The following is a 10397-nucleotide window of genomic DNA, read 5'->3' on the forward strand; positions in this document are numbered from 1 at the left end:
CTTATCTCCAGCAAGTTTATATTTAGCATTCATACGCTCAATGTTTTCCTTAGTTAACTCATGCATTTTTAAAATCAATTCAGCATGTTGATTACCATCAAAATTAACCTTCTCCGAAGATGGAAGAGGCAACAAATCAATAGGTGCACGAGGTAGGAAACCATAAACAACTTCAAAAGGGCACATCTTAGTAGTAGAATGCAATGAACGATTATAAGAAAATTCAATATGAGGCAAGCATTCCTCCCACATTTTCTTATTATTCTTCAAAACAGCCCTAAGCATAGTAGGTAATGTTCTATTGACTACTTCAGTTTGGCCATCAGTTTGGGGGTGACAAGTAGTACTAAAAAGCAGCTTAGTCCCCAACTTAGCCCATAAACATCTCCAAAAGTGGCTAAGAAATTTAGTATCACGATCTGAAACAATAGTATTTGGCACACCATGCAAGCGAATAATTTCACGAAAGAACAAATCAGCTACATTAACAGCATCATCGCTTTTATGACATGGTATAAAGTGTGCCATTTTCGAGAATCTATCCACGGCAACAAATATGCTATCGCTCCCCTTCTTTGTTCGAGGTAAACCTAAAACAAAGTTCATAGATATATCCTCCCAAGGAACACTAGGTACAAGCAAAGGCATATATAAACCATGAGGATTGAGTCGTGACTTAACTTTTTGACATGTAGTGCACCGAGCAACAAAATGCTCAACATCCCGTCTCATCTTTGGCCAAAATAAATGTGAAGCAAGTATATCCTCCATCTTCTTCACGCCAAAGTGTCCCATTAATCCTCCTCCATGCGCCTCCTACAACAACAAAAGACGAACGGAGCTAGCTGGAATGCATAGCTTGTTAGCACGAAACACAAATCCATCGTTAACGACGAAGTTGTTCCATGTTCTCCCTTCTTTAAAATTCTACAATACATCTTTAAATTCAGCATCATGCACATATTGATCTTTGATGGTCTCCAAACCAAATATTTTAAAGTCAAATTGTGAAAGCATAGTATAACGACGAGACAATGCATCAGCAATAACATTTTCTTTACCCTTCTTGTGTTTAATGACATATGGGAAAGTCTTAACGAATTCAACCCATTTAGCATGTCTACTGTTCAGTTTTGCTTGACTTTTAATGTGTTTCAAAGATTCATGATCAGAATGTATAACAAATTCTTTGGTCCATAAATAATGTTGCCATGTTTCTAAAGTCCGAACAAGAGCATAATTATTTATCATAAGTAGAATAGTTCAGACTAGGCCCACTCAATTTTTCGGAAAAGTATGCAATAGGTTTGCCATCTTGTAATAACACACCTCCTAATCCAATTCCACTAGCATCACATTCAAGCTCAAAAGTCTTATTAAAATCAGGAAGTTGGAGTAAAGGAGCATGTGTCAACTTATCTTTCAATACCGTGAAAGCTTCTTCCTGTGCGGTACCCCAAACAAAGGGCACATCTTTCTTTGTAAGCTCATTGAGAGGTGCAACAATGGTGCTGAAATCTCTCACAAAACGCCTATAAAATCCAGCGAGGCCAAGAAAACTCCTCACTTGTGTGACCGTTTTGGGCTGCGGCCAACTCTCAATAGCTTCAATCTTGGCTTTATCAACTTCAATTCCCTGTGGAGTAAGAACATAGCCAAGAAAAGATACTTGGTCGGTGCAGAATGTGCACTTCCCAAGGTTACCAAACAAACGTACACCACTTAGAGCAATAAAAACAACACGTAAATGTTCCAAATGTTCCTCCAAAGATCTGCTATAAATCAGTATATCATCAAAATAGACTACCACAAATCGTCCAATGAAAGCACATAAAACTTCGTTCACTAATCTCATGAAAGTACTAGGTGCATTAGTTAGCCCAAAAGGCATGACTAACCACTCATATAATCCAAACTTAGTTTTAAATGCTGTTTTCCATTCATGGCGCATGGTTTGGCAGTGAAGCACCGGGAATTAAGTCAATCTGATGCTCAATCCCTCGAATAGGCGGTAATCCCGGTGGCACGTCTTGTGGAAAGACATGAGCGAACTCCTGCAAAATGTTAGTGACAACAGGAGGCAAAGAGGAAGGCATGTCCTTGAATGAAAATAATGCCTCTTTGCACACAAAAGCATAGCAAACAGATTTGCTGAAATCTAGCTCATCAATATCAGATTTGGTGGCAAATAAACATGCACTTTTCAATTTAATTTAAGAAGCAACACTAGATGGTTTATTATTAGGCTTCATTTGTTGCTCAAATTCTTTTGCCACAATCTGATTTTCACTCTTATTCTTCTCCTGTTTTGCTTTATTAGCTCTATTAATATCATCTTTCAAAATGGAATCAGGAGTCATAGGAAGCTAAGTAATATTTTTATCATTATGAAAAAGACTATACCGATTGTTTCTACCATGGTGTACATAATTTTTATCAAATTGCCATGGTCGATCAAGTAATAAGGAACATACTTGCATAGGTACCACATCATAATCAACATAATCAGCATATGTAGAGATACTAAAATGCATACGAACAGTACATGTTACCTTAACCTTGCCGGTGTTGTTGAACCATTGGATGTAGTAAGGATGTGGATGTGGTCTTGTGGTGAGAGATAGCTTCTCCACCATCTCCATGCTAGCCAAGTTGTTGTAGCTCCTCCATTTATGATGACGTGCACAGAACGTTCCTTCACAACTCCCTTTGTATGGAACAAATTATGCCTCTGATTTTGCTCAGCTTGTGTGACCTGCACAATCAAAACACGTTGAGCAACTAAACATTCATACCTATCAGCGTCTTCAGGAGCCATGTATTGCGTCTCTTGATCAGTATCATCTCCACCGTGTTCTTCACGTGTAATAAGAGCCAAAGTCTCCTCACCATATGCACTAGCGGATTCATACCCACCATCCTCAGTAGAAATCATCACACGCTGAGATTTGCATTCTCGCGCATAATGTCCTCTTCCCTTACAACGTCGACAAATAATATCACTTGTGTGCCCTGTTGATGCCATGGAAGAAGAAGAGCTTTGTGCAGGCCCGACAGGTGTGCTCTTGGTAGATAGTGGTGGTTGTGCCTGCTTTCTTGTATCACGGGTGGATGTGGCAGCTGATGGAGGTGCTGGTGCAGTGGAAGTAGAGGATGCATGCGGTGTCCATGATGAAGGTCGACCTGCAGAAAAGTTAGTTCACGCCAATGCTTGTCGATCCTGCACTTCACGTTCAGCTTTACAAGCAAGATGGAATAAACGAGTGATATTAATATACTCCTTATACTCTAGAATGGTCTGAATCTCTCTATTTAATCCACCCATAAAACGTGCAAGCATAACTTCATTCTCCTCAACAATACCACATCTAATCATGCCAGTTTGTAATTCCTGATAATATTCTTCTACAGAATTTCTCCCTTGTCTTAAACGCTACAATTTTTGAAGCAATTCACGTTGATAATATGGCGGAACCCAACGAGTACGCATAGCGGTTTTCAAAGCAGCCCAAGTAGCTGGAATAGGATATAATCTACAATGTTCAGACCACCATACACATGCAAAACTAGTGAAAGCACAAACAACAACAGCAACCAGTCTCTCCTCGGGATATTGTAAACATGTAAAATGTTGTTCAGTTTCTAACTCCCAAGTAAGATATATATTAGGAACATATCTACCCTCAAATGGTGGAATATTCAATTTCAGTTTAGGAACATGGTCATGATCTCGTACCTGAGGTGGTGGTGCAGGCCTACCATTCTGATTATATACCTGAGGTCGACCTGCTGCTGGTGGTGCTGGTGGCTGCACGTAGTTCTGATTTTGATCAACCTCATCCTCATAATCGCCCGCATACTCATCATCCTCCTGGGTACCAGCAGCAGTAGTAGCAGGAGCCAAAGAAGCATTAACAACAGGTACATCAGCACCAGAAGTTTGGCCATCCTCAAGAGGAACAAGCTTCGCTCGTCCATACTGATTCGGAAGGGGGCATTGTTATTGTCGTTGCAGAGGTGCGATAGGTGCAGCTGGCGGTGGTTATGGAAAACGCGTGAGCAATTCATTAAACTTGTTATCAAGCTTTGTTTCGAACATCTTCTCAATGCCATCTATCTTCTCCATGGCCTCTTCGAATCTGTTTAGCACATCTTGCACCTGTCCACACATCATTTGCTGAAATTTATCATGTAGCTGTTTGTTCGTCAGGTTCTCCCAATCAGTCTCATAGGCTTGTGATCCTGCCATGGTTAGCAGCAAATAGAAACACACAAGAATATGATCCTACAGACTACTAGGAAGTGGTGGTGGTGTATCACAAACCCATCAAGCAAATCTCAAATTCTTACCAGTTCTTACCCAACAGCAGGTGGTAATCGGCAACCGTTGTAGTCAAAATTCTCAAAGCTTGGATAGAGCAATGGCCAGGGAGAGTCAAACGCATGACGTAGATATATGCGGAGCTGGGAAGGCTTATGATATGGTAGCAAAAAGGATCAGCAATAATCAATTCAGAGATGCGAAGTTGAATAAACGCTCAACGATGGTACTATGCTGGACCTAGGCTAGACTGTGCTAGAGACGCGAGCCTGGAACACTAACAAAATCACGACGCTGCACGGAAACAAGGGAGAAGCACACTTTGATTTTTTTGCGCTGCTCTTTTTTTTGCCGAAAATCACTATAATGGCGAGTGTCTCAAAACTCTTCCCAAGTCAAGATAACGGGATAGACACGAATTTTTTTCGACCAATTTGTTTTTCCGACTGCCCGAACCCAAAAACTAGAAACAGGTCAAAAAAACTTTCTATAATGGCGACTATTTCAATACGCTTGGAAACTCCCTTATTTACCCAGTAGTAGGTGGTGATCGGCAACCGTTATAGTCAAAACCCTCAAAGCTTGGATAGAGCGATTACCAGGGAGAGTCAAACGCATGACATAGATGTATGTGGAGTTGGGAAGGCTTATAATATGGTAGCAAAAAGGGTCAGCAATAATCAATTCAGAGATGCAAAGTTAAATAAACGCTCAACGACGGTATTGTGCTGGTCCTAGGCTAGACCGTGCTAGAGACGCGAGCCTAGAACACTAACAAAATCACGGCGCTACACGTAAATAAGGGAGGAGCACACTCTGAATATTTTTTCCTTTTTTTTCACTTTTTGGCTCTTTTTTTTGCTCCACAACAATTGTTTTTGAAAAAGTCTACAAACGGTCTAAAAACTGCCTAGCCAGAATTTTCCAGACTTAGTCTTGTTTTCGAAACTGGAACTATTTTTCTACTGTGGGTAGCTCGAAAGTTCGGGAGTCCTACTCTGTCACGACTCGGAGTATGGCGTGATCTCGAAATCCAAAATAGAGTAACAAAATACTGGGCTCGGACTAGGACTGATGGCGGAGATGAATCTGGTGGAACTCAGACTAGTGGCGGAGATGAATATGGTGGAACTCGGACTTGTGGCAGATATATTATGCAGGTGGACTCGGATTGGCATGATGGCGGCGGATATGTGGTGGCGTATATGGACTCGGATTGGCGGTGAATATGTGGTGGTGGTATATGGCAGCGGTGATGAAGTTGGTGCAATGGTGGTATATGACAGCATCAATGATGATGATGCGGTGGTGATATATGGCAGCGGCGACGTGACAACCTGTGAATAGAACTTGAAACTCTAAAGGACTAGACGCTAAGACCAGCAACTTGACACAACGATGCAACCGCAAATTCAACAAAGCAAATACAGAAAAGATTATGCAACGGCTCAGATTGGTTCGGATAGGATGAACTAACCCTAATTTTTTTGGCTATTTTGTGGACTATAGGTATGAAGAAACAAACTCTATCTAAACTATGAAAAACTGTAAAATCTCACCGAGCAACCTGAAAATCTGATACCACTTGATAGAGGCAAAGGTGTCCCGTCTTTCGATGAGATGGTGATTATCGTTTCGGAGGAGTAGACTTTGACGATCCGACTACGTACGTGCGAGGATGTCGCGCCGTAGCAATCGCTAAACCAACTCCGAGAGGTTATTGACCACGTCGGAGCACGATCAAGCTGACCACGAGGGTCTATTTCCTGCGCGCAAATGACGAACAAGCAAGAAACTGAGATTACAATTTGGATATTGCGAATATAAGATGAAAGCTTTATTGATCAAGATGGGGTTCTGTGACGTCTTGGTCTGGTCGTTGAACACAAACGAAGTACGTGAAGTTGCAGCTATGGCGAACTTCTAATCTAAACAAAACCCAAAGTCTAAACGGTGCCCTAAGGGCTGTATATATGGAGGAAGAGGGGGGGGGGGATTTCGTGGCCCTTAGTGGAGGGGTCCGAAACCAACCCTATCTCTTGTTTCCCCACACATACGGACTCTAAAAATAGCCTATACTTATGTATTTCGAAATTACATGGGCCTGGCCGAATAAAAAGGTGACGCAGCACCTAGAATAGCCTCTAGACGACATTTATAAAGTGGCATCTTGTATATTTCGTCCAAGGCTTCATGCACTCATTATGGTGGCTTCAAAGTCCTGAAATCATCACTTGTAACTCCGTTCTTGTTCCCCTTGCGCATGCCATCATCTCCATGCTTGGTCTTGCTCCAATGTTCATCCTTCTCCAAGCTAGGCCCTTCATTTGTAAGCAAAACAAATGTATCCAATTTAGGCAGCATCATATTCTCATGAACATTAGAATCATTACCAAGAAACGAAAGTACCTGGTAATTTAATTGGCGTGCGCGAGCTCTAGTAATTGGTCCAGTATGTATAGCAGCAGGGGCTGTGGGTGTAAAAATGGTATTGATGTCCTCATCAATATCGGTAAGACCAAGCACATCACATAAAGACTTCGGAATTGTAGAAACACTAGCACCCAAGTCACATAAAGAAAACACTCATAACTTTTAATCTTGACTTTGATGGTAGGTTCCCATTCATCATGTAATTTTCTAGGAACTGAAACTTCTAATTCCAACTTTTCTTCAAAAGCTTTCATCATGGCATCAACAATATGTTTAGTAAAAGCTTTTTTTTGTTCATAAGCATGGGGTGAATTTATCATGGATTGCAACAAAGAAATACAATCAACCAAACAACAACTATCATAATTAAAGTCTTTGTAATCCAAAAGAGTGGGCGCATCACTAGTTAAAGTTTTAACCTCTTCAAACCCACTTTTATCAATTTTCTCAGCAAGATTTTGACCCTCCGAATTATCGGGACTCCTTTCTAGCTAAAGTTGACTCTTCTCCAGTCCCTTTTTCATCAACCTTAATTTTACTAAACAAAGAATCAATAGAAGAAACACCAATCATTTTAAGATCTTCATCACTTTTATGAAAGCAATCACTAGAAAACACTTTTTCTAAAAATTCGCTTTTAGCTAAATTATTAGAGGAATTACTAGGAAAAGGCATATGATTAAAATTACCTCTATAAGCATTGTTATTGAAATTGTTTCGCGAGATAAAATTCACATCTATGGCATCACTATTTCGCTCAAACAAAGTAGACAAAGGCACATCATTAAAATCATTAGGAGCACTTTTATTAGCAACCAACTTCATAAGAGCATCAACTTTTTCACTCAAAGAATTTATTTCTTCTAGCGAATTGACTATTTTACTAGTAGGAGCTCTTTCGGTATGCCATTGTGAATGATTTGCCATAATATTGTCTAGCAGTTTAGTAGCTTTTTCCAAAGTAATTTCCATAAAAGTACTCCCCGCGGTGGAATCTAAAAGATTACGAGAAACAAAATTCAACCCCGCATAAATTTTTTGTATGATCATCCAAAGATTTAACCCATGAGTTGGGCAATTCCTTAGCATCAGTTTCATCCTTTCCCAAGATTGTGCGACATGCTCATGTTCAAGTTGCTTGAAATTCATGATCTGGGTTCTAAGGGAAACTATTTTTGCAGGAGGAAAATACTTAGTAATAAAAGCATCCTTGCACTTATTCCAAGAATCAATACTATTGCGAGGCAAAGAAGAAAACCAATTTTTTGCGTGATATCGCAAAGAAAATGGAAATAATTTCAACATCACAACATCATTGTCCACATCTTTTTTCTTTCGCGTATGGCATAATTCCACGAATGTGTTAAGATGGGAAGCGTCATGCTCATTAGGAGTACCGGAAAATTGATCTTTCATAACAAGATTCAGCAATGCAGTATTAATATCACAAGACTCCACACTAGTGGCGGGAGGAGCAATCGGAGTGCTAATAAAATCATTGTTGTTGGTATTTGAGAAATCACATAACTTGGTGTTCTCTTGAGTCATGGTGACTACACAACAAGATTGCACTCAAAAACATATCTAACGAGAAAATGACGAACGAAAAAGAGGGCGAATAAAAAGACAAATCTTTGTGAAGTGGGGAGAGGAAAACGAGAGGCAAATGGCAAATAATGTAAATTGCAAGGAGATGAGATTTGTGATTAGGAACCTGGTTGATGTTGATGATGTCTCCCTGGCAATGGCGCCAGAAATTGGCAAGTTGATGGGAGACTATCTTGACTTGATCCTCCCCGGTAATGGCGCCAGAAATTCCTTTTGATGTTTGCTTGAACTACGTCGGTATTTCCCCAAAGAGGAAGGGATGATGCAGCACAACAATGGTAGGTATTTCCCTCAGTGATGAGACCAAGGTTATTGAACCAGTAGGAGGACCACGCAACACCACGTAAACAACTGCTACACACAAAGAACAAATACTTGCAACCCGACGTAAGAGAGGGGTTATCAATCCCTCATGGGTAAAAAGATAGGTAAAATTATAGTAGATTGGATAAATAGATCTCGCGGGAACGCAAGATAAAATAAATTACTAAAAATTGCAGCAAGGTATTTTTGTATTTTTGGATTAATAGATCTGAAAATAAAAGCAAATGAAAATAGATCGCGAAGGCAAATATATTAAAGAAGCGTCCCAGGGGCCGTAGGTTTCACTAGTGGCTTCTCTCGAAAAAAATAGCAAACAGTGGATAAACAAATTACTGTTGGGCAATTGATAGAGCTTCAAATACTCATGACATGTCTAGGCAATGATCATTATATAGGCAGCACGTCCAAGATTAGTAGACCGACTCCTGCCTGCATCTACTACTATTACTCCACACATCGACCACTATCCAGCATGCATCTAGTGTATTAAGTTCATGGAAAAACGGAGTAATGCAATAAGAGCAATGACATGATATAGACAAGAACTATTTATGTAGAAATAGACCCCATCTTGTTATCCTTAATAGCAACAAGACATACGTGTCAGTTCCCCTTCTGTCACTGGGATCAAGCACCGTAAGATCGAACCCATCATAAAGCACCTCTTCCCATTGCAAGATAAATAGATCAAGTTGGCCAAACAAAACCCAAACATCGGAGAAGAAACACGAGGCTATAAGAAATCATGCATATAAGAAATCAAAGAAGACTCAAATGACTTTCATGTATAAAAACATAGATCTAATCATAAACTCAAAGTTCATCGGATCCCAACAAACACATCGCAAAAGGAGTTATATCGTATGGATCTCTAAGAGACCATTGTATTGAGAATCAAACGAGAGATAGAAGAAGCCATCTAGCTACTAACTACGGACTCGTAGGTCTACAATGAACTACTCACGCATTATCGGAGAGGCACCAATGAGGATGATGAACACCTTCGTGATGGTGTTTAGATTGGATCTGGTGGTTCTGGAACTTGCGGCGGCTGGAATTGATTTCCGTCAACTTCCCTAGGGTTTCTAGAATATTGGGGTATTTATAGAGAAAAGAGGCGGTGCGGGAGGCCATCGAGGTGGGCATAACCCACCTGGGCGCGCCTGGGCCCCCAGGCCCGCCCTGGTGGGTTGTGCCCCTCTCTGGGCACCCCTCTTGTACTTTTTCGGCCCATCTTGTGTCTTCTGGTCGAGAGAAAATCCACAAAAAGTTTCGCTGCATTTGGACTCCATTTGGTATTGATTTCCCGTGATGTAAAAAACAAGTAGAAAAAACAACTGGCACTGGGCACTATGTCAATAGGTTACTACCAAAAATTGATATAAAATGACTATAAAATGATTGTAAAACATCCAACAATGATAATATAACAGCATGTAACAATAAAAAATTATAGATACGTTGGAAACGTATCAAGCATCATGAAATTGGTGATGGAGGAAGGTTGATGACCACACCGATGTTGAATTCCGCCCTCCGGAGCCCCGAACGGACTCCGGATTAGCCCTCGCGATGAAGAATAGGAGGTGGCGGTGTCTCTGTATCGTAAAACGCAAAGAATCCTTCTCTCTGTTTTTTTCTTGACGAATAGGTATATATAGAGTTGGAGTTAGGGTTGCCAGTGGTCCAAGGGGCCTACAAGCTTGTAGGG

This window comes from Triticum dicoccoides, chromosome 3B (assembly GCF_002162155.2).
Source record: "Triticum dicoccoides isolate Atlit2015 ecotype Zavitan chromosome 3B, WEW_v2.0, whole genome shotgun sequence".
NCBI classification, from domain to species: domain Eukaryota; kingdom Viridiplantae; phylum Streptophyta; class Magnoliopsida; order Poales; family Poaceae; genus Triticum; species Triticum dicoccoides.